Source organism: Chamaea fasciata, unplaced genomic scaffold (assembly GCF_029207755.1).
Source record: "Chamaea fasciata isolate MVZ Bird 193981 ecotype frontalis unplaced genomic scaffold, bChaFas1.0.hap1 SCAF_6, whole genome shotgun sequence".
NCBI classification, from domain to species: Eukaryota; Metazoa; Chordata; class Aves; order Passeriformes; family Sylviidae; genus Chamaea; species Chamaea fasciata.
This window is the reverse complement of record NW_027094091.1, coordinates 36234108-36261085: the sequence shown is the minus strand read 5'-3', so window position 1 is coordinate 36261085 and position 26978 is coordinate 36234108. Positions and strand designations below refer to the sequence as shown.

General features: G+C 40.0%; 1 protein-coding gene across 3 annotated transcripts in view; it reads left to right on the top strand.

The window, feature by feature from the left end:
• GALNT7 (polypeptide N-acetylgalactosaminyltransferase 7) overlaps window positions 1-26978 on the top strand; it is a 70981-nt gene that overhangs the window by 3748 nt on the left and 40255 nt on the right. The gene's annotated exons all lie outside the window — the stretch shown is intronic.

Below are 26978 nucleotides of genomic sequence, written 5' to 3'. Positions count from 1 at the left end.
GCAGGAAATGATTGAGAATCATAGAATCGTAAAATGTGCTGAGTTGGAAGGGACCCATCAGCATCATCAATTCCTGCTCCTGGCCCTGCACAGGACACCTCAGGAGTCACACCATGTGCCAATCACACCACTGAGGCCATTCATCCTAACAAGATTGCTGTAGGGATCCCAGCTACAGTATTTGTTGTTCTCCAGCGAGATGTGTTGCTAATAATCAGTCTCAGAGGTACAGCCTTAAAGCTGCTGTTGTTAAGGAGTAGGTAGTACAGCAGGCAGAACCAATGGGCTGAAACAGTAAAGAAAGATTCATTACTGAAAAGTTGAAAGCTTATTTAAAGGAGAAAATGTACTGTAGGTCAACTTTAACTCTCCAAATCTGACCGATTACGAATTGGCCATTCATTTGTTTATATGAAGGACAGTAAGGAAGTGTGTTCCTAGGGTCTAGAAGGAGACTAGTAAAGTAGTAAAAGATTTGCTGGAAGTGTGTGCCTGACCTTGCACAAGGCAGAAATGTAGTGATGAGATTGCTAAACCCACAGAATAAATTCTGTAGTCTGTCCTGTTCACAGGTGTAATGAGGAGAACTTCCTGAAAATTGGCACAGGCTGCTTGGCCTTATATCTGGGAACCTGGTGCTTCAGACTTGAAGCATTACAGTAAATTGAGCATTTCCACAGCCACAACACCTGAGCCACCAATGGACTTGTCATATATTGAAGGCATTTTATTTTCTGTGTCTGTAAGTGACATGATTTTACTGGGGTTTTGTTTGCATCTTATTTGTTTATCAATAGTTCTCAGACTTTGTGGACTGTGTGGTAAGGATTTTTTCAAAGTATGCATGACTAGTTGGACAACAACTGTCCCTTTCCTCCTTACCACCCCTGAAAGCATGCACATCTCAGGTACCACATGTGCTTAACAGGAGCTTGTGAGGTCAGTCTCCCACCCTTAGACATTTATACTCCCATTTCCCTGCCAGTACAGCTAACTGTCCTTGCTGCCAGATGGCACAGCAGCCATGCCAGAGTGAGGAAAGAGTGGTTGCCCTTGGATAGGGACAGGAGACTTTGCTGAGTGCCCTGGTCAGGTGGCAATTCTAGCACATCCCTCTGGTTCAGGAAACCAGATGATGATCTTGCAGCTGGGGCTGTGGGCCCTCAGGAACTGCCAAGTTTAAACATTACAATTCCCACATGGCCAATACAAGGTGGAGAATTTATGATGTGGAGGCAGAAGCTTTGGAAAAAAAAAAAAAGAAATAAAAGCTGAATGGAAAGCTGAATAAAAGCTTTCTGGTAACACCCCTTCTTCCCCACTTTAAGAACTGCTAATATCCTGTATACCTTGGCTTGATTGTTACTGAGATCTTAGTGATAAGTTGCAGACTGAACTTGAAGTGTTATTGTGGTTTAAATTAGATTCTTTGTGTGGAAATCCTAGAGGAAATTGTTCACTTTCCCTTAAGGAGTAAGTGTGCTTCGAACAGAAACTGAGACACAGGAATTTGCAGTTGATGTCATTACTGGAAGAAAGGCAGGAATTGAAATAAGATAAAAAATCTAATGTAAAAGGGACAGTGGTATTCAATAGTGAAGGGATTCGAGTTTTCTGAACTTGGTAAAAATGTGATGCATGGTGGTACATAAATGATTAAATGGCAAAATAATCTCTCTCCAATTGCTTTGTATAGTTATCTGTAGATTGGTCATTTTTTGAACTGGTTTGCCTTTCTGTAATTGAGTGACACCAACACAAAGGCCAGTGCATCAGTTTTACAACTCTGGCGTTATCTGAAAGCTGAACGCAATCCTTCATCAGCTGGGTTTGAAAAGCTCTATACAGGTGCAGGGCTAGACATAACCCCACTGCCTTCTATAATCAGAGCTGTAATAATTCACTGCTTCTTGTGTGACATTCACCAGAAATTAACACCTTGGCAAACTTCGTGCTCAACAAGTTTGGTTTGAAGACTGTGCGCAGTGACATAATGAGCTTGCTGTAGGCAAAGACTACTGCTGTTGTAGAAACTAACCTTCTTCACGTCTTACAGTAATCTTTTGTGTTGCTAGCAGCAATAATAGGCAAAATGTTTTGAGATATTAAATGATTTTTTTAATATGTGTTTTTACCTAAATTTGCTTTGTAAAAGCTTGTAAAAATCAATCACCCTTGGGAGAGTATAAGAACCCCAATCCCTGTCATATTAAAAGGGAAATCATTTGACAAATGCTTCCAGTTATATTGCAGAATCAATGACCACAGAGCAAATAATGTGAAGAAATGGGAAAAGAAGAAAGCCTATATGATACCTACAATTTAGTATGCATATATAAATTATATTTAAAATTTTTTGAACTCTCTTATCATTCAAAACCCCTTGTATTTAATTAGGTAAAAAACTCATCTCAAGACTGTTAATTATGTATATGTCTACTCTTTAAAGGGCAATTTTGCACCATTTTTATGTATGTGACATATGTCACATGTATGTAAGATTCCTTTTGTCCTATTTTAGCCCTAAGTGTTACCATTTGCAAATAATGTAAAAGGACAGAACAGCTGAAAAATCAAAGATCTTGAGCTAAGACTGGCATTTGCTTTTCAAGAATCCCGTTGCAGGGGAAGAGGGATCTAGAGTATCCAGGGAACATGTGGCAGGATCCTCAGCATAGGATGGAAGGTGACTCTGCACACTTAGATGATGCAACAAAAATGTAGCAGTTGTCTGTTTTGGGAATCACACAGGTAAAACTATTAATATGTTGCAGTACCTAACAAAGAAACTGAGTAACACCACAGAAATTGGGATCAACACCATGGACTGGGTAGGCTGTAATTTGTGTTTTGGGGGGGGAAAAAGAAAGTGGTAATTTGTGCTGCTTAGGGGCCAAACAGTGGGGCATTGAAAATAGCATGTAATAAAGTCCTCTTTTAAATAAAATTCGTGTTAATAGTCAACTCTCAGTTTTAAAGCTGATGAATATGTATGGCTAAGCTGAAGTAGTAGAAATTCTGATACTAGTAAATTTCGTTATTGCAAAAGACTGGAAAGACTCGTTGGGTCATCAGGAGGACAGCATTATCCAGAAGTAGATATGTAGACTTTTCTCCACATGGCCAAGCAGCATTCACCTTCCTAACCCATGCTCAGCAGAGTTAAAATTGCTTGTATTGAGCTGACGTTCTCTAATCAAAAATGACAGTGCCTTTGTCCTATTTTTGTCAGATATTAAATCAGCATTACGGGAGACTGCCAAGTGGAAATAGGGCAGGATAAGCTGTTACATTAATAGGTTTGACTTCTACCTTGGGGGGGGGTGGGGAGGATGCTTTTTACAGTAACTAGGCCAAATAATCTGAGAAGACTTTAAGTCTGGCAATGGCTACATTTAATTACTCAGTTTACTCTGTAAATATGGAAAACAAATGTCTGTTCTGTATTATTAGTTTAAAATTAGCAACATGGAATCACAGAGTATTCTGAGTTGGAAGGGACACACAAGGATGATTGAGTTCAGCTCCCAGTCCTGTGTAGCACTGTCCCAGAGAGTCACACCATGTGCCCTAGACTGTTGTCCAAACTCTTCTTGAATTGTCAGGCTTGGTGCTGTGACCATTTTTCTGAGAAGCCTGTTCCAGTTCCCAGCCACCCTCTGGGTGAAGAACTTTTTCCTAATATCCAGCGTAAACCTCCTCTGACACAGCATCAAGCCATTCCCTTGGGTCCTGTCACTGGTCACCACAGAGAAGAGATCAGTGCCTGCCCCTCCTCTTCTCACAAGGAAGTTGTAGATGCAGTGAGGTTTCCCCTCAGTCTCCTCCAGGCTGAGCAGGCCAAGTGACCTCAGCCACTTCTCACAAGGCTTCCCCTCCTGACCCTTCACCATTTTATTGCCATCCTTTGGATCTTCTCTAATAGTTTAATGTCTTGCTTGTGTTCCAGTGCCCAAAACTGGACCCAGTATTCACGGTGAGGCCACCCCAGAGCAGAGCAGGACAGTCCCTTGCTCTTGGTGTGCCCGATGCTCCCCAGAACAGTGTTATGGAATACATACAGTGCAGGGAGCTCTGTGCTGCTGCATTTGGAGCTGCAGGTTGAGCTCTGGGTGGCAGGGCTACCCCAGGCAAGAGGCTGTGAACTGCAGTCCTGTGTATAACAAAAAGCCCAGGGACCAGGTGACACTGGGAGGCACAGCAGAAGGCTGTACGTACATCCAGGTTTGCCCCACCCAGGTACTTTTCCTGCTCTGTGATGGATGTTTTGTCCAGATACATACTGAGAGATGGTATCAGAAGCTTTAGTGAAATCCTAAAAGATTACATTGACTGGCTTCCCTTGATCAACTCCTTGGGTTACCTTGTCATGAAAGGAAATCAGATTTGGCAAGCAGAGTTTCCCCTCATGAAGTTGTCCTGGCTGTGACCAATGACTGTGTTGTCTTTCAGGCATTTTTCAAAACCTCCCAGAATAATCTCCACAACTTTACCAGTCACTGAAATGAGACCGACAGGCCTGTAGTTTCTAGGGTCCTCCTTCTTGCCTTTTTGAAAATTGGAACATTGTTAACCAACTTCCAGTCAACTGGGATATCTACAGGTTCCCAAGACCTTTCAGAAATCGCCCAGAGAGGCCTTGTGATGACATAGCCAGGTCTTTAAGTTACTCTTGGGTGGATCCCATCAGGCCCCAAAATTTATATGGATCCAGCTGGAGCAGCAGATTCCTTAGAACTTCAGGGTCAGCTGAGAGTTTAGCATTTTCACAGCCAGGGTAGCCCATCATTGGTGTTGAAGGCAGAGGCAAAGAAAGCATTAAACATCTCCACCTTGTCAGTATCCCTGACTGTGAGGTAACCATCCTCATCCTGTAATAGGCTGATGTCATTTTTGCGCTGCCTTTTGACAATGTATTTTAAAGAAATAATTTTATTGTCCCCCACAGTTCTGGTCAGCTTTGATTCCAATTGAGCTCATACTGGTCAAAAGGCCACCTCCTCCATCAGTTTTCTTTAATATTTTTTGTGAAACAGAGGGAATTTATCTTGCTTGAATCTGTTTTCAGCAGTCCACCTCTGCCTCACAGTGCATTAGGTTAGACACAGTTTAGATGGGTGAGGTTCCACCCCAGTTACTAGATGTCCCCAACAAAGGGGAGTAGTTAGCAGCCAGCAGCGTGCATGTTCTCACAACCTGTGCTACTGTTCAGGTTTGGATTTGGGGGTTTTCTGGCTTTTCACTTAATACAAGTTGTAGAAGAAAAACATTAAACTAAGTGGGTTTCTATAAACTGAAACAGTTTAAGATTGTGCTTTATGGCAGATTAAGATTTACCAGTTTAATTGTAGCCTCCTCCTCCTCTGTGAAGGAGCTTGTGGGGAAGATAGGTGCTTCTGTGGAGAAAGAGTATCTTGTTGTTAGTAGCTGTACAAATACACAGAGAAAGCTGATACTTGTATTCTACCTTGGTTTTTCAGATAAATATCCTTATTGTGTTCCCCTTGCTTGGGATCAAATAATTTTGAAATGTTTCCTTAGTCATTGTAATATCATTTGAATTGGCAGGTCTGAAGTTTGAAAAAACCCAAAACAGTGTGAGCTGTTCTTGAAATAGGTTGGTGCTTTTCTTCCAGGTGCCTTTTATAGCACAAAATTCCTATTTTCTGAAAACGCATGGATTTCCCGTGTGGGAATAAAACATTCTTCTTACCGGACTGCATACAGACATTATTACTGAAACAAAAATGGCTACTTCTGTCATTAAGACATAATGCTTTAAAAAGAATTGTATTAATCGGGAATTAAGCATGCTTCTCCCTGCATAAGCATGCCTCTTTGCAAGACAGCAAATTGCTCTTTTATTTTTTCTCTCTATTGTAATAAACTAATTGCCTGCTGCTCCATGGTGGCCTGTACTTCTTTTAAGTTTCTCTTACTGTGTCTTCTTGAATCCCTCATTTTAATCCTTGAATGTGGTAACATTTTTTAGTATCGCTCTTGCATTCCTAGGCTGCAGTGTATTTTCCTTTGATTTCCTTGTGGAACGTTCAGCTGCAAATAGCGGCAGTCAGCACTGATGTGTGAACCTCTGAGCAGCAGGAGAGAATTGAAGGAAGGTAAAAGGTTAAAACAGTGTATCGGTTTACATGCTGTTTACATGTGGAAAACTTGCTTTACAGGTGACAGTCTCAAAATATAATTGTTAATGAAATTACAGCATGAGCAGATGGTGCTCAGCCCACAAAGTTTCGTACTTATTTTTGTTGACTTTAAAGAAATTGGCAGTGAAAATTGCTCAGCAAGAACTGTTCTGTCTTGAGTTGTTCATTTTAATAGGGCTGAAAGGTATTATTTTAAATACTGTGTTTTAGAAAAAAAATACAGTATTTTTAATGAAATCAAATATAGTCTTTTTCATATTCAAGCATTTTTGCCACAGTTTGGGAATTAAAATTCACTTTGATTTTAACCTGCAGTAAAACATTTTCTTTTTAAGCCTTAATAAATGAATGACAGGCCAAAGCATAGCATCCCATTTTATTTCTCAGTTCCTGCCTTCATGTTTTGAGATCTTGAGGCATTGTCTTTCTTATGAGTTATTTAATAGAATTCTAGCTATGGCAGAGAAAGTATTTACCATTTAAAATTTGCTGTAGAAAATGTCTCATCTGCAATAACATTTTGAAGCAAAACCTTAGAAAAGTAACCAAGCTACCTCTCAAGAAAAATTCCCTTTTTTTCCTATTGAGGAAGGAGGATCAAGAAAGACAGTATTAGGATAATGGGTTCTTCAGAGAAAATTAATTGTTCTCTGCATGCTTTAGTCTTGAAACAAGTTTTGCTACACTCTCAGTTAAATGAGGCCTTGAAGTCAGCTCTTCAAGGCTTGTAATATATTTCTTTTATTGGACTGCTTCCCCTGCTCTGGCTCTGCTATTCCATCTCCCACAGTGTTATTCTAACATTTTGAAGTCTATGAGAAGCTTTAAACCGCAGCTATGAAATATGCTGGTTTTTTCTCACCTCTTCCATGTTTTCCACCCGTATTTCCCTCCCCTCTATGAAGTATGTTCTGCCTCTTCAGAGCCAACACCTTCAGTAACGATAGCATGAAAACAGTATCTCAGTAAACAGCAGAGATAGAAAAGTGCAGTAGGTGGGGTTTTGTTGTTTGCTTCTTTTGATGGAATATGAGATTGTAGCCCCAGTAAATGTATCACCCACCTCTAATCTCACAGAGTTCTTAGCCAAGAGCCCTCAAATCCAGAAGGATGCTGCATGGGTTTCCTGTGCCGCAGCTCTTGTTGGTGAGTGGTAAGAATCTCCTGCTGCCTTTTGGATAGCTTTTTGGAGATCTTCAGCTCCAAATTCTGATATTTCAGTCGATGTAAATAAGGTACTCCTACACCATGAGATTTACCAAGTTAGTGAAGTGGTCTCGAGTACTCTCTCTAGAGGTATTCCAGCCCTCAGTGGCTGAATTAAGACTGTGAATTAGTTCCTTGGATGGGTATGTGTGATCTTGGCGAGTCCCTCATTATGTTTACTTAAATACTTGTTTGTTTTTTTTTTATTTATGTAAACAGTGTGCCTAAGCCAGTAGCTAAACCAGACAGTGAGCCTAAGCCACTGGCAGTTGCTACTGCAGGGAGGAACCTGTTCCTGACAACACTAAAGGAAAGTTTGGGCTAAGAAAGGCCAAGAAATGTTTACCTGACAGTGAGGCTGTGAAGCTGTTTGAGCAGGTCCAGGCATAATGGCATCCTTCAGAGTCATCTGAAAACCATCCTTGTGGAGAAGAGCTATCCATGATGCTGGAATCAAGTCTGACACAAGACTTGGATGCCAAACTTGGGGTGAATGGTTACTCTGGCCCAGCTTTGGTAGTGGATAATGAGACCCTTGAGTGCTCATTGCCAGAGCAGTGAGTAGGTGTCCAGTGTCAAAGTCATTGCCATTATTTTGTGCAGAGAAACAGTGGGGGAGAAATCTCTTTAAGATGCAGAGTTTCTGTTTTAGAGAGCAGGCTTACCTTTTGCATGAGTAGGCACATCAGTCACCTCTCAGGGACTTAACAAGGTTTGCTCCCATTATTATCTTCTACCAAGACTGGTGATGACAGGGGAGTTGTCAAGCTGTTGTGATAAAAGGGAGCAGACTGCCAGGATAGTTCATGTAGCTTTTAATCTTTGTGTATGCCTGAGGGGCCTTGGGAAAAGAGGATGGCAGGGAGCAGGCTGGATTAATTTTTCTGGATGAAATGTATATGTCCTGGGGGTTGGCCTACTTTAAAAATAATTAGAATTCTTTGAAATCTGTTGTCCTTGAGCACACTTCATCTGTCCTATGTCCCCTTTTCTCTGATTCTCATATGCCTAGATCTTGTGGTTGAGAGATGCCTTGTGCCTCTTTGGGAGGCATTTGTTTTGATAATATTTCTCAGGGATGCATAATTTCTAAATCAAAGCTGACTTGCCTGTATGTGTGTGGGGAAATGCACACAGGGACTGCAGGTAATCAGAGGTACCCAGTTATGATTTTGCTCTTAAGCTGAGAACAAAGAGGCTGCTCAGCCTACAGTGAGGTGTGTGAGACACTGATTCTTAGTTCTCAACATTTATATTTACTGGAAACAATGATGTGGTTTTCTTCTTTAAAATAAACTTCAAAAAACAATCCTGCATGTTTGCAAGGGTATGGTTAGACCTTTACGAGGAGCCTTGATGGTGATCATTGATTGACTGCAGCCAGCACAAGTCCATGTTAATGTAGTGAGATGCATTGATCTTGCTTATATGTTGGTTATTTCATGTTCTTATTCCAATCTCATCCTCAGCTGAAGGGTGAATACCTCATTTACTCTGTTTCTTTTCTTCCTGCTCATTTTGGGGTTTTTTCGTCATTCATTCTTTGTGGGAATTTGGGGAGTTAATTAGGCTTATTGTCATGACCCCCTGTTCAACAAGTTAAGAATTTTCTTGCATTGCAGTAAGATATTAAGTGACATGGATATCTGGAAGTAAGGAAGAAAGATAAATAGTCAAACTTCTCTTGACTTTATAATGGTTTGGGCAATATATCTTCCAACGGGTTTGTCACGGCATATAACATGCTAAGAGTTTTATGCTAAAAATAAGGTTTCATTTTAAACTCTACAATTCATGTATATGATTAAAGAAGACTTCACAGCCTTAAACAGCACCAAAGTTTTTACTTATAGACTTGGCCAGTTAGCATTGCTGCAAAGGAGAGGCAGATTGAACAGGTTTTTGAACAGGTTTTATCTTGTATGATATTTACAAGAATTTATTCTTTACTGATAACTTGTCAAATACTGTTTGCAATCTAATCCCAGCAATCATAATTTTGCAGGAATGTCTTAACAGCTGTTAATCTCTAAGAAACAGACAGAACTTTTATCTACAATTTGGTTTATCTAGCAACCATAATGTACTACTTAATGTTACAAAAGGCATAATGTTGCAAGCAGAATTCATTATAATTTTCAGGTTGATGCTTTAAAAATATTTCGTTAAGCTAATAAAATATAATCTTGACTCTGATGCCTTAAAATGTTCATTGATGAGAATGCTTTTGCATGTCAGAAATAATTGTTTGGTTTTTTCCTTGTTTTGCTCCCTGAAGCTGACGTTTCTTTATTGCAGAGCATCATATTTTTTTTTATATTTACTAAAATGGATGGGCATTTATTTTAAAGCCGAGTATTACTGATGAGGAAGTTAAGGTTTCTGATATTCTGTTAAGTCACTTTGGCTTTACGTGTGGAAACTTCTCAGCAGTGTATATTTAGTAGATCTATTCATAGCCTAACACCAAACCCCAACAACTTTCCTGTAGGAAGTCCATTTTCTACCCTACGTGCATTTATTAATTCTGTCACACCTTAATGTTCCTTAACTGATTTTATACTGTATAGTCTGTAACACTCAAAGAAACTTCAAACTACATAAAAAGACCAGTTTTGGCAACTCGAATGTTTTATAACTGGTGCTGATTTTATCCCAGTGCATGTTAACCTCCATGGTGTTTCTTTACCTTAATGTGTTTGCTTTTAAACTTTTGCTTTCTTAATTTATTGTGTCTTCAGACTGAAGACATGCCAGCACTAGGCTGGCACATTCCCTAATACCCTTTTTTATCTAGTTGCGGTGGCATAAAAGATTGGATACAAGAGTGAGAAAGTACATGGAAGGGAGTTCTGACTGACATTTGGGTGCACTTGCTTAGGAAAGTATAGCTTTGGACACCTAGAAATATGTGTCACCACTTCTGTATATATATTTTAATGAAAACTCTATTGAGACTCAGAGCTTTCCTGAAATGCAAGAAGTGGAGGGCAACCGCTGGTTATTCACATCTTCCCTGTCCTCTCTGAATATAAGAACATGCAGCTCTCCTTAGTTCTGTAGTAAGAAAGAAAATAATCCTTTGGTTTTAGATTTGGTTTGAAAAAAGAAAGAGGGATTCATATAGCTGAGAATATTTAACAGGAACATCCTTTGTTGTGTAGAGTATAACAGTGTTTCTGCATTACCATTAATATCACAGGAACCCCTGGGAAAGCAGTCATGGGCTCATGGGGAAGATGAACAGTACCCTTCACCCGGACCACTCACAATGATTTGTTTTACTGTTTTGCGCTTCTCCTGGTTGGATTATTTCCACTTGGATAATTTCTGATACAGGATCTGGGTGTGGTGGCTCAGTAAACCACACAACTGGGCAAGTCTAGTTTTTTGGGGGTTTTTTCTGATGAAAAAAATATTTAAGGAGAAGAACTTGGTGGGGAAGGTTTGTTGGTGTTTCTTTTGTTCACAAGAACCATAGAATGGTTTGGCTTGGAAATGACTTTAAAAATCACCTGGTACCAACCTCCCTGCTGTGGCAAGGGACACCTTCCACAGGACCAGTTTGCTCAAAACCCCCTCCAACCCGACCTTCAACTCTTCCAGGGATGGGGCATCCACAGCTTCTCTGTGCAACCTGTTCCAGTACCTCATCACCCTTGCAGTAAAGAATTAATTCCCTATATCTAATTTAAACTGACTCTCTCTTGCTTTGAAGTCATTCCCACTTGTCCTTGTAAGAAGTCCCTCTCCCTGTCTCAAGGGTAGTGGAAGGCTGCTCTAAGGCCATCTCAAGGCCTTCTCTTTTCCAGGCTGAACAACCCCAAGTGTCTCAGCTTGCCTTCGTAGGAGAGATGTTCCAGCCCTCTGGCCCTCCTCTGGACTCAGTGTAGTGTTGTAGTTGCGTTGTGTAGCCTTGTTTTGAAGGTACAAAAGAAGCCAACCCCCTCAAGTCAGGCAGCTGCTGTCCTGCCATTCTGCATGTGCTTGTGGTCCCTGGTGTCCCTGAGAGGAGCTGAGGATGGGCAGCCCTTGGGCCCTCGATGTGCCTGTGCACAGGTAGTGGTTGTAGGCAGCTGGAGAGGCAGCACTGTTCTCTGCATTTTGCTGCTGTTTTTCAGCTGCCCCTCGCTTCCAGCAGATTCACCCCTGCCCCACTCCTGTTTTGAACTCGCTCAGCACTGGTGTTTACCCTGCATATGGATGCCAAATTCATTTGGCTTGCTCATGCAGCTGTCTCTGGGGAGTCCTTGATCCTGCTCAGCATGTGGGTGTAAAGGTGCTCGCATTGGCACGTAGACAGGATAAAAATGCATGGTGTAGAAGACTGCAAAAATGTAAGCATCCCACTCCATAACATCAGCCTGAAATATCCAGCATCTATCAGACAGCAGTTTAAATCCAAAACAAATTAGTAAAAACAAAAATTCAACGGCAGCTCATCTGCAGCAGCTAAAAAATGCAGCTTTCATAAACCTTCTGCAAGAACTAGGTGCATCTTGTAATTCATATTTCTGCTGTTTCACAGTTCTCATTGCAGCAGAGATGGAAACCATCCCCTTCAGGTTTTGCTGTATATCTGCAGTGATGGGAAGATAAACATCCCTGTAATGCATCAGTGTTGACATTCAGAAGCCTTCCAAACTTTGCCTTTTAAATTGAATGGGAAAGTTAGCTTTGAGCCTCTTCACCCAGTAAGAAGAATGAGGAATTATTTTTTTTTTCCCTTTGCCACACATGAATCTGACATCCTTTACAAATCTGCAGTTGCCATACTGTCAGAAATTATAGAAGTACTATGCTAAACAAAAGGAAAATACGCTATTTCCAGGTAAAGCCCTATGTCTGAAGCAACAGCTAATGTATAGAGTTATGCTGTTCATGTTCTGTTGAAATTATTAAAAATGGAAAACTGCCTGATAGCTTATTTTTAGGCTGTTTCTGTTTTTAACTGAAGTGAATTGAAAAGTGAAAAGTTCCAGGTTTTGGTGGAATTTTTGCATTGTTTGTTTGTTTTGCTTTATTTATATAATTTACTGGAAATGTTTAGTGCTATAGTGAATCAATCTGGTTTTTTTTTCTATCTTAACATGCAATATTTGTCCAAATCTATATTGGATGATAAGGTAATATATTGAGAAAATGTTGTATTGGATAACTTGCATATGAAAGTTTTCAACAGAGCATATACCTCTTATGTTGTACTGTTGTCATTTGTGTGTAAGAACTTCTCAAAAGAAAGCGCATAATCCCAAAAGGGGACTGATTATTGACAGCAATAATATTGGTTGACAACCATGGGAATGTAGGGTCTCTTACAGAAGAAGCTCTTTTATTTGATTTTAATTCAAATTGCTTTTCCTTACTATTTGCAATATAAGAGTTTTGCAGGTTAGTGAACAGTAGCAAAACACAGTGGATTTGTGTGTGTGTGTATTTTGATTAGAGTATTATCCTTGTGGATTTTGGCTTCTTTTGCTGATTCTGTTTTGATGTACAGTAAACAATTCTGTATTGTTTACTGTTCTGTCCTGGTACATTCGCCAGTTCATCCTTCTGTGTTGTTTGATGCCTGATGTATGTAGCTTCTCTCTTGTACTGGTGATTGAAATAGTGACAATTTTCTTCTTTTGCAGTTCTTCCTCCTGGGAGGCACTGTCTCACTCCCCAGTCAGATTAAAGTATAAACTGCCTTACTGACTCTTCGTTTTCGAGCTCAGGCCAGATTTTGCTGTGTTAAAGACAACAGACTCTCTTTCCCAGGATCTGCAGAGGGCTTTTGCATTGAGTTTTTTGACAGGCTTTAACAAAATTGTCTTTGTTAGAAGTTAAAGTGCAAGGCTAGCACGTAAAGGTCTTGATTCAGTGAACTGTGTTCCAATTTAAACACCCATTTAATGAACTGGATAGATCATAAGTAAACTTTGTAATGTAGACTTCTATATTAGATGCAGTATGTGAAGGGCACCGGTATTCATAAATGCAGTTATTAGCAGCCCCATTTGAAGCCCACAAGTAGAGCACATGCCTAGGGCTTTTGGAAGTCACTCCAGATGGAAACAGCATTACTGGGGTGATTATGCCCTGAGGAAAGGCTCGCTGTTGTTTTGAGATCAATTTTTAGCCAGTGTTCCATTCTCAGTATTTACATGGAGAGTCTGAATTGCCAGAACTTCAGATTTCATAACAAAAGCGTTAACAAGAAGTGAACGTTCATTGAAAAGATTGCGTGACTTCAGAGAAATGCCTGTTGCCATGCTGGTTGGATGGTGAAAGTATCCTGCAGACAGAGGCACCGTGCTGAGAAAACTGACTTCCATTTTTTCTGAGCAAGAAGGAGCCTTGTGTCTTTCTTTGTGTGTGCTGTACGGCCATTAATTTGAACAGTGGAATGCTACAGTCCCATTGCCAAGGAGACAGTGCAGATGAGAGAATGCTGTTCACTTGCATCTCCCCCAGATTTGTGGTCAGATATGCCAGCTGTAGAGTACCTGAGCTGGAAACACAAAGGTCATGTTAAAAGTTTCTTCAGGATCTGCCAGATGTAAGGGATGTTCAGGGATAGAAGTTAATCCTTGATGCCATGTTAAGAGAATGCAGTGGCATTAACAGTTCCCAGCATTGACTTGGAGAGTAATGTTTTGATCATTACTCTCATACAGTTTCAAATTTATATTGTGGCACCACCGTGGATCATCTGCACTAACAAAGTAAATGTCAGGCAGTAATGTCAGGTACAGTGTGTCTGCCTCTCTGATTGCTCCCATGGTCTCATGGTGCCCACAGTGGCTTCCATGCTCCAAATTAAAGATCCTGCATGGCAAGTGCAGAGAAACATGCAAAGCTGGAGGCACAGCGGAGAACAGACTGGTTTAGTGGAGCCCATTTAAGGAAGTTTGTGGATTATATCATAGCATTCTTGCTAGCTGTCTAAAAGATGCAGATACCCCAGCTGTGCCAACACATTGTGTGGCTTCTAAAGCAAAGCTATAAGATAGATTTTTAAATTCATCATGTTTACCTCACAGCAAAACAAACAATATCAGTAGCCATATGTGTCACAGAAATAGTCTATTTACCAAGATTGATTTATCTGTTCAATAAGTTGTTTTTTATTTGTTTAGTGTTGCTGCAGATTTGTTTTTTCCTATTTGTGCTTCAAATGCATGTACTGTGTTGATTTTTTGGGGTTTTTTAAGTACTTGGTGCAGATAAGAACTTATTTTAGCTCAGTGGTTCAGTAGACTATAACTAATTTATTGGCAGATACCACACAAATTCTCCTATGTAGGGAAGACCAGGAACTGAAGGGCCAAGGAACGATGAGATCAAATCACAGAGAACACAACTGATCACAAGTTATTTCCCTTCTCTTATCTAGTCAAGCAGTACACAAGGTAATTACATAAATACTCTGAATTTTTGAAATCTTTTGGGAGTTTAGATGAAACTTGCAGCATTGCAGAAACGGGTTTTAGACTGTAGGTATAATTTGCATACAATGCAGTTTTTGGCTTTAGCTGGCTGTTTCATTGAAGAAGCTTTCAAAATGGTAGGGTTGATCAAATTCTAAAAAGCAATTTTAAAAAAAGGACAGAAATAGACTGTGGTAAAGCTTGAGAATGGTGACAATATTTCAAGATAAATGAAAATCTAATCATGCGGTTTGCTCCTTAATAGCAAGAAATATGAAATGAGATTGACGTATCTGTCTTTAAAAATTGAGGCAGACAAGATATAGCACAGAAAACTGCATCCCTTGATCAAGCATGTCCATTAGTGATGGATTTATTGTATTGTAAATGTCATTTACTTGCTGAATTATATAAAAGAAATGCATGACTTTTAAATATCCATCTGTCCCAGATGACTGAGAGACAAGAATAAGTTCCCCTGCAGGCTTGAAACAGTGCAGTGTTCATAGCTGATGCCTGGAGAGCCAGAAGAGCTGGCCTCAGCCACTTAAAACATGACAATTGATGATAGATTTGTCTCTTTCTGAGGCTTTTTCTGAAAATTAAGAGAAGTTGGATTTTATCTGTAGTGAAGTTATGGATTATATATTGTAACTCTTCTAAGTCAAAGTGAATGCTTTTGGTGTGGTTTAAGCCCAGTCAGCAGCCAAGCCCCACACAGCCACTTGCGCACTCCCCCACCAGCGGGATCAGGGAGAGAATTGCATCAGTACAAGTGAGAAAACTCACGGGCTGAGATAAAGGCAGTTCAATACGGAAAGCAAAAGCCACGCACACAAGCAAAGCAAAAAGGAATGAATTCACTGCTTCCCATGGGCAGGCAGGTGTTCAGCTATGTCAGGGAGAGCAGAGCCCCATCACATGTAACAGTGAGTTGGGAAGACAAAAAACATCACTCCAGATGTGCCTTCCCTTCCTCTTTCTTCCCTCCACTTTACATATCGAACAGGATGTCACATGGTCTGGAATATCCCTTTGGTCAGCTTGGGTCACCTGTCCTGGCTGTGTCCCCTCCCAGCTCCCATGCACTCCCTGTCTCCTCCCCAGCCTGGCAGTGGGAGAAGCAGAAAAGGCCTCGGCTCTGTGCAACCCCTGCTCAGCAATAACAAAAACATCTCCCCATTATCAACCCTGTGTTCAGCACAAATCCAAAACATAGTCCCATGCCAGCCACTGGGAAGAAAATGAGTTCTACCTCAGCCAAAACCAGCACAGCTTGCTTATCTGCTTATCTCTACAGCTTAAAACTGAATTACTTAAATTGTTATAGTTTCAGTCCAAAAGAAACAGTTTTATCTATTTCTTTCTTCAATTTATAGAGCACAGTCCTAAAATGGGCTTGGTCCAGGTAAAATCAAAAGCCTTGCTTCTTCCTAGTCCACTGTGTAGTAGTGCTTCACAGGAAAAGGGCAATATTTTTTTCCTTTTTGGAAAGAGATGAAACTGGACAGAGGACATCTTAGAAGTTCTTAAAAATTCCTAATGTCCATATGAATAAACATGAGTTCTATTTTTAAGATCTCATTGAAACATATGCATAAAATGAAGGATATTCCTAGAGTGAAACAGAATGTGGAAGGAACAATGACTCAACTAGAAAGGTCACAAGCTTCATTTAATGTTGAAACGTGGTGATAAGAACAAGTCTTGTATTGAAGCTATTGAGTGATGCTGTGTTTTAAGCCTTTTCCCCTTGGAGGGCACAGCTTCCCAGGAAAAAAGGATGAAAGAGGTTTTTGGCCTGGGAAGGAGATGTTTGTTACTGCTGAACTATTAAGGGCTGTGGAATAAAGTTCTTAGCAATTGTAGCAAAACACTGTGTATAAGCTGAGACCAGCTGCTGGGCACAGAAGACAAAGGTGGTGCAGCTGAAAATCGCAGAGTGCAGGAGTGATCTTCATCCCAGTGACAGAGGTGTTAGTGTTCTGGATTGTGGCAATATTGCAGCAAACTATTTCATTCTCATGTCCACTTTCTCTCTTTGTCTTGCATTTGATTGCAGAAACTACAGGACTTGTTTGCCAAGCACTTGACGGCGTATACATGTGGCTGCAGTAGAATAGTGTAGAAAGAGTTAGACTACATGGCTCAATACATACTACATTGCTAATAGATCAATACTACACTATTTTCAGGTATTTGGGCTATTTTTCCTCTTAATTTTTATTAATCATTAAAGTTTAATATCTACATTACTAAAAAATGTCGTCTTCTGCTAGCCTCTCCTTACAGTGCAAAGACAGTAAAAAAATTCAATGCATTTTTTTAATGAAGAAGGTAAGAAATACTCCACGAGTCATGAAGACCTGAAATCCAGAGGTCTTTTACATCTTACAGTCAGCTCAGCATAGAGATGATGTCTCATGCAATTGTCCATTTTGTTCTTAAGACATAATTTTTCCAGTTAAGGATTCATAAAATCCCTCTAAAAAAGAAAAGTTTCGAAAATTTGTCTAATTATGGTATGTTTCCCTTTTTTTTTTTTTCTTGCATCACAGGCCAGAAAGGCGTTAGTTATTCAAAGTATTGTGAAGCAATTTGCTGTAGCTCAGGCATGCTTCTGATTAAACATTGTTTTCAAAATCTGATTGTATTGCTCCAAGCCACATAGCCCTGTGCAAATGTGGTACTCCCAATCACTTGGAGGAGGGAGACAGGATGAAAACATCCTGCATTTTGTGCCATCATTTCTGCAGTACATTTTTCAGAAGAGATTTCCTGATATTTATCTTTTGCCTGGAAGAAAGAGTTGGAAAATGTTCTTGCATTTACCTTCTGCCCTTCTTAAATAGGGTAAGTAATGGCATCATCTTCATCAAAACATTGTAAACAAAACTGGAAATTTGAGAGAAATTAAAAGGAGAACAGAAGGTGGCATTTGAGCTAAGTACGTAGCAGTAAATGTTTACAGAAATGAGCAATGATGATGTTGATTAGAACCACCAGAATTCTGAATATTTAGAGATTTCCTATAGCCTTCATCTGCTTAAACATTGTTCTGGAGTTGGCTGTGTCCCTAGAAGCCAGTTTCATGCACTTTTTTTCTAGAAATGCGTTGTTCATCTGCTGCTTTACTCCTCCTGTGATACCTACAGCAGCTGGCACATCGGCTTCAGGAGCGAGTCACCTTGCTGATCCTCTAGTGCAGCAAGGCACCCTCCGGGTTCAGAAGTTGAAAAAGAATTATTGTCATTATGTTTTTTAAGTGGAAAAAAAAAGGTTTAACTTTCTAGGAAATAAGTGTTGGCCTTTCTGTCCGTAGATGCAACTTGACATCTCCTAAGACTTGATGTGGAAAGTGGCTTCAGGAAGAGAAAGGAAACTGAAATTGATTTGGTCCTTAGTGTTTCTGCTCTCAAGACTAGACAAGAAACTAGACTAGAGTTTATCTTGGAAAGCTGGATCGGAGTCAGATGGGCTTTGCTTACCTGGAACAGATTTTCTCCCTGGTGCTGCAGTAGAAGAACTGGACCCCAGGGCTTGGTGCTCTCCTTGTCTTTGGCCTCTTCATGGGGCTTGGTTGTTCTCATAACAGCGTTCTGAACAACTAAAATACAATAAAATGTCAAATGGCTGGATTTAGCATGAAATTAGTCAACTGGCATACAAATTAGTTTGGTTTTTCTTAACTTATGTGAAGTCTCATCTATGGTATAGTAACTCATATGGTGTATTTGAGGCTAAATATAACAAACAGGTGCTTTTTTGTTGGCTTGGAGCTCTGAGTCACTGAAGTCTCTGTTTAAGGATGCTTTCATGTGGATGATACTCTACAGAAGTTTGTAGTTGAAATACCATGCTAAATACATGCTAATGACAATGTAAGCTGCGGTATGTAGAAATGTACGTATCTGTTGGGCAGAGAAAGAAGGAAGAAGGTTATGGATGTCTGAAAAGCTGTTGGTGGCAGACTGTTCTACAGTCACTGGGTCAGCTGGTGGTTTATTAGATCAGTCTTAAGTACTTAACCTAAACTGACTTACCTTGTGTGATGTTCAGTATTTGTCTTTCCTCAGTTTGTGTCAGGAGGAGAGCCAGGATCAGTGCAGGCAGGTCTCTTGTGGTCTCTGGCTCCTTGGGGGCCAGACAGATCGCACTTGGATGCAACAAAGCAAGCCATTTAATTAGCAAGGGGCAAAAACACACCTGAAAAGATGCAGTGTGTAGGGACATACTTGCTTTTATGCTTCTTTATGTTCTGTCCTACTTGATCAAGGCTAGGTTGAATGGGGTTTTGAGCAACCTGGTCTAGTAGAAGGTGCCCATGGCAGGGGGGTTGGAACAGGGCAATCTTTAGGGTTCCTTCCAACCCAAGCCACTCTGTTTTTCTATGATTACTTCAGCTTTCTTCTACTAAAAATGTAGATTGGTCTAGTTGTAATAAACTTGTAATAAAATCTTGCTATTCTGAGTTTAAAGTTTTCCTGCCATCTTTAGTGTGCTGTCTGTAAGGAGAGGATTTATGAGGCTTTGGATCCTACTTCTGTATTATCAAGGGTCAGCTAAAAACTTTTCTGTTATTCTGCAACAAGCAGCTGCAGATACAGTTTTGTGTTCTTTTTATTGCACAGGTTACTAGGGCCAGCATGTTTTCATTTCTAGAACATGGGAGAGACTAAAATACGTCCCCTTAGGTAATGCAGCAGCTTCATTTATGATTCAGTTTAATAATATTTCTGTTACTTGGAAGTGATTGTAATCTTAATGATAAGAGACTATTTTGCTTGCTTCAAAACTAGCTCTAAGTTACAAAATCAAGGAGAGATTGATATCAGTTTATTCAGGTATTTATCTGAGACTTTCTATTTTAGATCTCATTAATTACTATCCAGATTACATGGTACTCTCCATAGCCACAAGGAGAGGTACAAAGAGAGTAGGTTTAGATCAGATATTAGGAAAAAAAATCTTTCCTGTGAAGGTGGTGAGACACTGGAACAGGTTGTCCAGGGAGATTGTGGACACCCCATCCCTGAAAGTATTCAAGGCCAGGTTGGGTGTACTTCCAGGCAACCTAGTCTAGTGGAAAGTGCCCCTGCCCATGGCAGGGTGGTTTGAACTAGGTGGTTTTCAAGGTCCTCTTTCAACCCAAACCATTCTTCTATAAGTCTGTGACTGCTTGTGGTTAACTCTGCAAAGTTCTTGGACATAGGTGGGGGCTTTGAGTGAAATGGGTCTCTGTCAAGGCTTCTTTAACACACTGTGTCTGTTGAACTACAGATGGGACACCGGGGTAGTGTGACAGGACCAGGAATGGCAGGATGGGATGTGTAAAAGCTGAGTAAGCTTTGGATAGCAAACAATGAGGAAGGAGATTGGTAGGTTTAAGAACTGGTTCAATATTCCCCGAACACTGAGTGCTAGTGAAAATGAGGACATTAAGACTGCTATTTTTTACAGTAATTTGTTCTGAAGCACTCAGTGTCTTTATTTTTACTTGCTTTCAGTCAGGCAGAGTCTAATTGTGAAACTGCTTGTCGCACAGGAATTCGAAGAGTACTACACCTCTCCTAAGGAGGCATCATGTAAAATAGGTAAGGTACAGGCCATGTTCAATCTGTCATTTTTATACTCTTAAACCTCCCTGAAGGTGAGAGAGTGAAGTTTGCAAGTTTTGGGTAAACAGTGCCATCTCTTGTAAGGGACTGAATCTGGCACAAAGCACTCTGGCCCGATCTCTGCTCTCAGTGGAGGTATCTGAATTTCCCAAAGTAAAGGAACTTGCACAGTCTGGGCCAGAAGCATGTGAATGTGACACTTGCATTTGTAGAAAATCTAGACTTCAGGAGAGACATATCCAGCAGTAAGTTCTGGGAGAGCAGTGTCATTGGAAGAGGGAGTGAGGAGTAAGGACATGGGATTAGGCAGTGCAAGTTGAAAGAGCAGTTGTGGCAGGATTCCATTACTTTGCATGAGTTTTAAATGATACATACACAGCAAGGCCAAAGAGGATGACAGAAGTATCGTTAGCTCCCCTTGCAGGTGAAAGATAATCTCACAACAGAGCAATTTCATTTAAATGGGATGCTTAGATGAGTATCATACTGACATCCAAATTTGGATACACCTTTAAACAAGGTATTCTGCAAGTAAACAGGTGATACTCAGGATTGAGTATGTCCCCTTCTGTTAGGCAAATAACCCGAAAATCAGTTTATTTCAACTGAAGATAGGTGTTCTTCCTTCTTCCATAGGATTTGTTATCTGAGAACTTCCTTATCTTGCTTGATAGCAGTTTCTATGCCTTGGGAAATGCTGGCTGTAGACCATGGCAGTATGCAGCATTAGCCTGAAGTCACTGTCCTAGATGAATGCTTCTGCCATGACAAAGTAGATGGTATCCAAGAGGACAGGAAGAGCTGGTTGATCTTTTTGCCCAGGGAGCTCTTGGAGCAACCATTCAAAAGATGAAATAAAGTTGATGAACTAAGCCTTGTCTTCCTCAGTGCCTTTCTTGAGCTCACAGGTTCAAACACCAGCAGAGATGAGCTCAGATGTCAATGAATATTGCTGGTTTTTAGACTCATTACTAGATAACAAGAGGTTGTTTTTATCCATTAATTGGAATCAGTGATACAGAGGCTCGTGTAGATTAATGCAAGTTACTCAGAACTTGAATGTTAAATTCTGTCAAACTCCTTCTTTATAGCAGAACATTGGGCTGTTACCAAATTCACATCTATACAAATAGTTCCTCTTCTTCACTATGTGCCCTTCTTATTTTTGGACATGCCACTTTTCCACAATGCTCTCCTATCTCAGAAATGTCAACTATAAAATAGAATAAAATTGTTGATCTTACTCCCCACTAAATTGTTTCATCTTGGCTAGCACAGGTAATTTGGAGTCTCAAAAGTACTGCTACTTTATTATTCTCCTAGTGGACTGAGTCAATAGTAATGGCTGTGGTCTGCTGATATCTACCAAAAACTCAGTAACTTCTGTGCTGTAGAGTATATGTACTAGTGATTGTCCGGTTCTGCCTTATCACACAGGACATAAGGAGGGAGTGGGAAAGGAATTTCACTCAATGCTGATGACTAGCAGTTTTATTGCAGGTATCTGTTCCTGGCAAAACTGTTTCCTCTCAAGGAGCTACTTGGGATCTAAAAGAAAAATTAACAAGTTGGATAAAGGATGGTCCAGGGCAATGAGTAGTGTATCACATGTCAATCAGTTTTATAGATGCTGTGAGATATAGGAAGCAGGTGAAGAAGGAAGTCACCCTGCCTTTTTTTAAATTAAGTTTCAAAAAAAGAAGAAATAAAAACCAACCCACGACATTTTGTCATTCCTCAGATAAAGGTGGGAGTACAAAACACATCAGTATAAAAGTACTGCTCAACGCTCATTTCTCCAAAGCTGCTTGTAGCCCTTGCACCTCATTTGTGCTTTAGTGTTTACGTATTTTTTAGTGAGTAAAACATTTATAGATACACAGATATATATATACACATGTAAATATGCATATAGTGTAATGCTTGCTTGTTTATATCATCAGAATTCTTTTTAGTTGTTTGGACTTCGTGATTCATAAGTGGCTTCTGACCAAGTTTCGTGCTGAAGACTCCAAAAAATAATAGATGTGGTCTTTATCTTGTAAGATTAGATTACTTGCTCTTTGGAGAGGCCATCACAGCAATGTATTTGTGGTACAAAGCTGTATAGTGATGGTAGTCCTGTGTACCAAATTTTTTTCCAGGAAGGTAGATATGAATTGGTCTTGTTTAAGTTTGTTCTGTTTCCCGTAGGATATTTAAGGGGACAGAAATCTAGTATGGAGAAGTAGCACTTACTGCATAATCAACTTCTGTATTATCAGTATATGTCCAAATTGAGGGCAACTGTGAACATGAGAATATAACCTACAGATTTATATTCTCCTGAAACTGCTGGTGACAAACACCATCAGCAGCATGGTTTCTCACTTGGGTTGCACAAAGCATGCAATGGAGGGATTTAGCAATCTGTTAGTTTTACAAACATGCATTTTTAAACTTCAAAAGTTTTCTCTAACTTAGCATCAAATTGTATTTATCTCTGTGTTTTTGCAGTTCTCATAAATGATCTGTCTAATTTTCCACAAGTTTTAAAAGTCACTGTAGGAGCTACTGAGCATGTAAGGATGCATTCCATCACTTTTGACGTGCCTCTGAAATACACTGAGAGGAGTCATAGCAGGATAGAGGCTGTTTTGCCCAGGCACTGTGGCAGCAAATGGCTTTTCCAAGACAGATGGTTTGAATGTCATTGCTCATATCTGACAAAAGAACTCTCGTGGTCCAACTTCAGCCTTAATCTGAGTCAACAGGGTTGTCTTGTAACAAAATTGTTTGGTGGAAGGTTTAGCAAAACATGATTTAGAAGCAGTGCTGCATGTGGAGCTTAAAACACACTTTTTTGTGCAAAAAGTTGTAGTGATTGAAAATCACTTTTTCTTTTTTTTAAGTGATAGCAGAAGAGCCGTAGGTCTTTATCCTTGTTTGAGAAGCTGGGTGTTCTTCCGTTTGTGTGTGCTTTTAGTCTGCAGCTGGTCCTGCTGTAGGTACAATTTCTAATTGCTCGAATGGAAGCTACCATGGTGGGGGTGGGAGGCGTGAAGTTTTATGGGATGGAACCCTTTGAGAGTCAGACAACTGTGTTGAGGGAATCATTGCCTATTTTATTTATTCTGAAGTTCTCAAATGAAAATTCTGAAGCAAATCCACTTTTCTAAAGTCAGGGTTTGTTTCAGACGTTATTTCATAGAGAGTTTTAGGGAGTTGCCAGTCTTGAACTAGTAACTGAAGAAAAACAGATTATGCAACATTCACATTGGCCATTTTATTGCCAGCTACAACTCCAGCCCTCCTACCAGATACTGATCTTGCAGCCTTATTAACACCTCTCACGGTCTTTCCTTTTACTTTATGTAATTTATAGGCATGTTTTCAAAGGGAAACAGTTATGTTTTCTATACCTTCAACTGTATGCCTGTCTTCTGCCAGAAGGCACCTAATTTGTGAAGTAAAATGACAATGAAAAAAAACCTTTTTTAATTTGCAGGTCAGGTAGTGACTGTATTTATATCACGTCATTGTTTCAGAAACACCCATTGCAGTTACTCATACGTATTTCCCTAAGGAGTGAAAAAAACATTCAAAAAATTGAGAAGCATGCACCAAACTGGGTCTAAGAAAGCTGGCAGGAAATCCTAGGTCCAACCCTATGGGAAAAAATAATGATCTGTGGGAAAAACTTTTCTATATTATGTGTCCTTTTTATAAAGATGTAATGAGAATTTGTTGGCTTTGTTATTTGTCTTTAGATATGAGAGAATTCAGGTTTTGCTTCTCTCCCCTCATTTTTGGACACCCTAGAAGTGCTGTATTCAAATGTATGTTGTGTTCACTTCTTCTGAGCCCTCCCTTCACTTTGCTGTTACTATCTCTTCCAAAACTTATAAAATAACTTTCAGACCATCTCCTTTTGCCACTTTAGAAAGGTTGTTGTGGTTTATCTCTTTTCATATGCATGCCTACCAGTTTAACTGTTGTTGTATCACTACTTTTACCTGAGCCAAACTTGTAATCGGTGAGGAACACTGTTTAAAATTTCTTTCAGGTTTTTGATATGTCTTTTTTTTTTTTCTTTTAAAAGAGGGTGTGGGTCATAATTCATAAAATGGAGAGGAAGCCCTAGAAGTTCCTCAGGCATTGTGGTTTATATGATGACTGAAGTAGTTCTTCGATTGTGGTTTGACTTTGCTTTTTTTTCCAGGCAGTACTTGGAAAATCCTTATCTGTGGAGAAGTGACCATGCACTTAAACGCTTCTAGTTCCTCTCCTGTTTTTTTTAACGTCCATAAAATGCTGAGATTAAGTTAATTTTCTTCGTAGCATCCCATTTGATTGCTGTGTTTTAGATTTGTGTACAGGAGTATAGAGGAAGGAGTGAGCAGCTGTATCATGCTGAGCTGCTTGCAGGGGTTAACCCACAACAAATGCTGTCTGCCTTATTTGTCCTCTGTGCATAGATATTGGAGGAGTGGGGTCAATGAATGTGTCTTTGTGTTTCTGTATAACTTCCTTGTTTTAGGAAGTATTTTTCCAGGCCAGCATATTTATCCCATAAATATGGGATATATTTAATACGTAGAAGGGAATTATCGATAAATGCATTATCATACAAATTGTGCATAACAGTTATAAGCAGGCTAAATGTAAAAAAGGATAAGTCATAATAAAGGATAGTTCTGACAGCAGCAAAATAAGCAAATTTCTTTCAGAAGTGTGATGCTTCAGTCGAAGAATTGGCAAAGTTGAAGCTCTTAACTGTTTTATAAGTAATGGAAGTGAAATGAAAGGTTATTTAATTCCACACACACTAGGGGAATAAGAAATTCCTGTCTGATTAAGACTGATGGTCCAGGGTGGTGACTGAGCATGGCAAGGCTACTTTATATGTGGCCTTCCCTTTGGACTCTTCCGTCATCTACAGCTGTTTAATTCAAATTTTCAGAAGGTTTCTCACAGCCCTTTACAGTCCCCCTATGGACCTGTCATCCATCACAGTAAACAGTGGATTTCCATTGGGTTTATCCATGACTTTCATCATTTTTTAAACTTCAGTTGTATACCCCTCAGCCATCACATCTCCAAACTGCAGCGTCTTGGAGATGAAAGATGAGTGGCTTTTTCTGGTCTTTCATCTCACGATACCTTTTTACCTTTTACCTGATTTTGGTTACCCTACTCTGCACTTTCTCTGACTCCTTTTGAGATGTGGAGACCAGAACTAAATATTACTGAATAAATGAATGCATCAAATTTTATGTAGTCAAAATTACTCTCTCTTTAAGCATCCTTCCTGATGATGCTGACTGTTTTGTTGGCTTTTATAGCTGCCTCCGCACTCAGAGCAGGAATTAGATGTGAGCTGAGAGCTCAGCAGTGTTCTGACAGTCTAGTGGCAAAGCCATTTGATTTCTAGGGTAAGTGTGAGAGGATGCTCTCTTCAGAAGTCCTCTCAGGGCTTTATTTAGATCCATGACAGGATCTTCAACTTTTTTGCAAAATATGCCTTTTCACATGCCCTTAAACTTCCCTTTTCTAACACTGACTTTTGAGTTCCTGAAAAAATGATGGTGGAAGAACAGAATAATATAACACTTCTGCATATTGTGTGTCCTCCCTCTTTTAAACTATAACAAACAGAGAATTCAGAAAGTTTCTTGAATAAACTCCTTATTTGTAATTAGAGCCAGTCTGACTCCCATTGTTACCGTGTTAACCTAGAAATATTATATACTGTATTTTTCTTAATTTCTGGAGGTATTTGACGCTGAATGATGTGAAGAAAATAGTGCCATGTAGTAGGAAGTATTGTGTGGTTTAATTGAACGTGGACATGAGTCAGCATTGTACCCTTGTTGCAGTAAAGGCAGAGTGCATAATGGGGGGCTGCCCTAGAAAGAGCTTAGCTCTCTGGAACTCTGGGTGATTTCTCCTCCCACACTGCCCCAGCACAGGAGAGAGGTTCACAGGTGCAGAGGACCTAGCAAAGACCTGCTAGGGAGGCTGGGTTTGGCTGGGAAAAAGTCTAATGGGGAATCTAATTGTGTCTTTTCACCCTAAAAAGTGAAGTTGCAGAACAAATGGAAATAAAATCTTCTGAGGGGTGCAGACTGAAAGGACAAGATGCAATATGAGAAACTTCTATGAGGGAAAAAACCTTCATTGGGTCAAGCAACTGGAACAGGTTGTCCTGAGAAACTGGACAAAGGGGTGTGACTGGACAAGCCTGAGAAACCCCATCTCACTGTGAACCTGCCTTCAGCAGGTTTGAATGGCTGACATCTGTCTGATATCAAAATTTTGCTTGATTCTGAGACATTACTAAAATGTGTGTTGTTTCTGCAGATTCCTGAATGATCTAACATTTGTCTTGCTTACAAATAAACAATTTTAGTAGGAAATCTGAACCTTCAGCAACATTTCCCTGTCATACTCCTGGACAGTAGTATTGGAAAAAGTTGTGACTGTGTGTTTTGGAGGGCTTTCATGGGTGGTGCTGTTGTATTCTGGAGACTTCACACTCAGACACTTCAAAGCCTTTCTGTCTAGTGTCTTCCAAAATCACCCACCCTTGTTCT